Genomic DNA, 5,282 nt, shown 5'->3' with positions numbered 1-5,282 from the left:
CAGTTATTACCATTTAAGATGCAATATGATGATTTTTTTTATCAGCTCTTATTCTTTCCTCATCCTTGGATTGTAAGGACTTTAGTTTCTCAGCATCCTACACTCATTTCATAGACAGGACCTAAAACATGGTCAGCACTCAATTTATGTTACTCAAATGTATGAAAAAACAAACAAACAAACAAACAAACAAAAAACCAACTGCTCATTAAAACTGTAGAATACAGGACCTCTTGGGGAAAGTTTAAGAGTAGGTTAGGAATTCCCAATCAGAGATGCATGGTCGGTGGGGGAGAAACAGTAAATGTGATCCACAAACAAAATACAGAAATTAATTTTTTGACTGCAAAATATATTGGAGAATTTCAACTTTGTAATATTCACTTTCCTGAAAATTGGTAATGGTGTTTTTCTCTTCTCTGATAGTCACTTCCACCACATGGGACCAGGAAATGATACACAAGTTTCAGAATTTCTTCTTCAGGGGTTATCAGAGGAACCAGAGTTGCAGCCCATCATATTTGGGCTGTTCCTGTCCATGTATCTGATCACTGTGTTCGGAAACTTGTTCATCGTCCTGGCCATCATCTCAGATCCCCACCTGCACACACCCATGTACTTCTTCCTCTCCAACCTGTCCTTTGTAGACATCTGTTTCACTTCTACAACCATCCCAAAGATGCTGCTGAACATCCAGACAAAGAGAAAAGCCATAACCTATGCAGGCTGCATCACCCAGATGTACTTTTTCATGCTTTTTGCAGCATTAGATGACCTTCTCCTGAGTGTGATGGCCTATGACCGGTTTGTAGCCATCTGTCATCCCCTGCACTATACCGTTATCATGAACCCCCAGCTCTGTGGGTTGCTGGTTCTGATGTCTGTCATCATCAGTGCAGTGTAATCCTTGGTACATGTCTTAATGGTGTTGCGGCTGTCCTTCTGTACAGACTTGGAAATCCCCCACTTTTTCTGTGACCTTAATCAGATGGTCCACTGTGCCTGCTCTGACAGTTTTCTTAATGATGTGGTGATAATTTTTGCATCTGTACTGCTGGGTGGTGGTCCCCTTGCTGGTATCCTTTACTCTTACTCCAAAATATTTTCCTCCATACGTCTAACTTTCGCCACTTAGGGGAAGTATAAAGCATTTTCCACCTGTGCATCTCACCTCTCAGTTGTCTCCTTATTTTATGGAACAAGCCTAGGAGTGTACCTTAGTTCTGCTGCTACACAGAACTCATACTCAAGTGCTATAGCCTCAGTGATGTACACTGTGATCACACCAATGCTGAATCCTTTTATCTACAGTCTGAGGAATAAAGATGTAAAGAGGGCTCTGAGGAGTTTCCTTGGGAGACAAACTAGAAAAGGATCAATCGCCTGGGACAGAAAAAGTGTCCATTGATGGATTGTGGATGTGATCAGTACCATTTTGCACACAATAAGCACAAAATAGTTGCCAGCCACTCCTTTTGTAAGAAACGTCATGATTTATGAGAAACAGAAAGACATTTGCTTCTGCAAGGGTGCAATTTTCCACCCTGGTGGCATAGCTTCTGCATTAGCATAATGCCCCTCCTTGATTATATCAGCCAGCCCTTGGCGCCCTGTATAAGCTCTCCCACCCCCATACCTGGTGCAGTCCTTCATTTTGAGGACAGCCCTGGCTTCCCTCCACTTTGAGTGCAGCCAGGCAGATTCTTTTCCTTTAATAAAGCTTGATTGGTACCCAGCATTTTGGCTCACTTTCTTTTATCCATGATCACAGGTCTCAACACCTAGAGCCAGAAATAGCAAAAGGCTACTTATATTGTGAAAACAGAACATGTTCCTTCAGCTATTTCCTGGAATTTGTGTGACTTTGATTTCAACCTCTCATGCAATTTAAGTTACACAGTTTAGTAAACTTTCTGCTTTGTCTTATCAGTTTTCCAGAATTTTTGTATTTTCACAAGTTGATTCCAACTATGACATCCTCATTTATTCCATGGAACTACATGGATTTTTTTTAGGAATAATTTCTTCTTGAATGACATATACTGGGTAATTTATTTTTCTTCTACAAGGAAAATAGTCATGTGTTGTACTTCTCTTATGTGGAAACAACAACAACAACAAAAAACCCACCCTTGACAACTAAGGTCATTTAGATAATTTTATAGTAGAGGAAAATCTGATACTGGATTTTCAATTTATGTCCCTCATTCCTTTGTTAATCACTGCTTAAACTGCCCTTCCTGATAATGTAAAGTTTTACACGCCAGCTTGTTTTCTAACTTGCGGGGTTATATTCTCTTCTTTAGGATTCTGTTTCATATTTAGCACAATGTTCACAGTTACTACATAGTCAGTGGCGAAAAAATAGTCACTGATTATCATCTACATGTCTCTAAGTGGAGTCTACATGGAAAGACAAATTTGAACAAATTTTTTCTTTTAGTTTGTCTTTGGAGTCAGAGGTGAATGTAAATATGACAAAGCAAATATTAAATTATGAATTGTATTATTATGCAAAATACTTTTTGTTCTGTATATCCACCCATTAATGTATGGAAAAATGGTGTTTATATGTAAAGTGGATTACTTATTGCTGCGAAGGATTGTTTGGCTTGTTTTATATTTTATTATTGAATTATCTTCCTGTTTCCACTTGAAAACTTCCAGTGCTGCCTATACATATGAATCCTTCCATTGCTTTAAGTGCAACATCTCTTCATTTCCTAAACTTTGTCATAATCAGTAAATAAGTGATGTTAACATTACCAATATCATCTATTTTATATCTGATTTATTGTGAGGATTCTCTTTAATCCTCACAAACGATCTGGAATTTCTGTTCTGTCAAGTGATTTGGGGTAACTATTTTTCTGTACAAACATGCATGTCCTTCCAATTTCTCCTGGTTATCTGGAAAAGGACCTCAATGTAGTAACTTTTTAATACAAATTTCTAAAATAAATTTGAGTAACAAAGTAATTATTAATGCTGACTTCAAATATCATAATGAAGATCAAACATACACAGTAGGAAATTGCTATAATTCCCCTCAGTCCTGTACACTCTGGTTATTTTATCAGGTAGCTATTGCTGTATAATAAGCCATCCTGAAAGCAAATGGTTAAATATAAAGCCCTTATTAATGTTATTGCACGGTGAAAGGTTTATCTATTCTCTCCTGGTCTCCTTATAAATCTGTAGTCAGATGTGTGTTATCTAGGGAGGCTCTGCTGATCTTAGTTGGGCTTTTTCACGTATTGGGGACTCATCTGGCTGTTCACTGATCTTGTCTAGGATAACTGGCTTCTCTTCCATATTTCATTTCTTCCTTTAGCCAGATGGTCTGTATTTTTTCACATGGCTGAGAAAGTGAAAGGTCACATGTTAACCCACAAAACAAGTTTTAACAAATTTAAGAAGACTGAAATCATATCAAGTAACTTTTCTGACCACAGAGAAAAAGTAGAAATTAATAACAAGTGAAACTTCAAAAAAATTACAAGTAGATGAAAATTAAACAATACACTCCTGAATAAACAATATGTCAATTAAAAATTTCAAAAATATTTGAGAAAAATGAAAATGAAAACAATATACCAATACTGGTGGACACAGTAAAAGCACTTCTTTTTTTTTTTTTTTTTTTTTTTTCCTTTTTTTTGTCTTTTTCATGTCCAGCAATGGATCGTAACCCTCGGTGTCATGCCCGCACCTCGCTGAGCCAGTGAGCGGGAACCGGTCTGTATGTGGGATCTGAACCCTCGGCGGGAGCGCCTCCAGCTCACTGTAGCAGTGCGCCACCAGGCCGGCCCTAAAAGCACTTCTAAAAGTAAAGGTTTCAGCAATTAACACCTACATGAAAAGAAAAAAAAAAAAAAAAAAAAAAAAACAGAGAAAATAGAAAGATCACAAATAAATTACCTAACTTGATTCCTTAAGGAACCAGAAAAACAAGAACAAACTAAGTCAAACATTGGTAGAGGGGAGGAAATAATAAAGATAAGATGAGAAATAAATAAAATAGACACAAGAAAAACAATAGAAAAGATCAACAAAATGAGATGTTATCTTGAAAAGAAAAACAAAATGAAGAAACGTTTACACAGACTGACAAAGAAAACTGAAAATTCAAACAAATAAAATCAAAGATTAAAAAAAGTACACATTACAATGGATACTACAGAAAAACAAAGGATCATAGCAGCTTATTATGAACAATTACAAATCAATTGGATAAAATAGAATAAATTAATTCATTTCTGGCCACACACACTGACTAATATTGAATTGTAAAGAAAGAGGATATATGAACTGATCAATAATAAGTAAAGTGATAGAAACGGGAATAAAATGTCTCTCATCAAGGAAAAGCTCAGGATCTGATGGCTTCACTGCTAAATTCTATCAAACATTTTTCTGAAAACCTAACATCCTCCTCAAACTCTTTCATAAAACTGAAAACAATGGAATACTTCCAAATTCATTTTGCTATGCCAGCCCTATGCTGATATCAAAATCAGACAAGGATACACAAAAAAATAAAAAGAAAAGTAAAGAAAAGAAAACTACAGACCAATATCTCCAATGAACATAGAGGCAATAATTCCCAACAAAATACTAGCAAACTCAGATAATGGGAGGAGACCTCAAAACTAGGGATGTCTGGGACGATGAGCTAGAATGTTCTTCACTTCAGTCACTGTGGGCTTCACTAGTAAAGGCACTTGTAGAAACTAATATTTTTTGTCATAAACACATTCCAAAATGTCTGATATATAAGGATACAGCAATGGATTTTTTAAATGTTCAGTGATTCCTTGCAAATCAAGAATAATGATTAATGTAGGAAGATGTGAAGAAATGGTCAAATTTGGGAGACTGAACTAAGAATATTTTTATCATTGTTTGAAGTCAGAAACTGATAGTCACATTATGTCAGCTGGTGAGATGAGAGGATAAAATGGTATTATAACAGACACAGGCATGCAGTGGATTGTTGTGGAAGTGAGACAACCCACAAATAATTACAATTGTGCAAAGTGAGTCTGGCCTGCACATCATGGTCATGAGGGTTGACAATCAGATTTCTATCTCATGAGTATTCATAACCAATAAGAAAAAGCAAAATAATGTGCAACACACACACACACGCAAATCATTTGCCATGATCATATGGGTTCATTTTTCCCAGACTTGCAAGGATGGTTCAACATATGTGAATAAATAAACATACAAATACCCAAAGCAGTAGGGATTAAGAAAAAAAAAAAAAAAAAAAAAAG

At 36.1% G+C, this 5,282-nt stretch overlaps 1 pseudogene; it reads left to right on the top strand.

The window, feature by feature from the left end:
* Positions 1 to 439: 439 nt before the first annotated feature.
* Positions 440 to 1,408, top strand: LOC103607945 (annotated as a pseudogene).
* The last annotated feature ends 3,874 nt before the right edge of the window (positions 1,409 to 5,282 follow it).

This window comes from Galeopterus variegatus, unplaced genomic scaffold (assembly GCF_000696425.1).
Source record: "Galeopterus variegatus unplaced genomic scaffold, G_variegatus-3.0.2 Scaffold7886, whole genome shotgun sequence".
NCBI lineage: Eukaryota > Metazoa > Chordata > Mammalia > Dermoptera > Cynocephalidae > Galeopterus > Galeopterus variegatus.
This window is presented reverse-complemented; position numbering and strand designations above follow the sequence as displayed.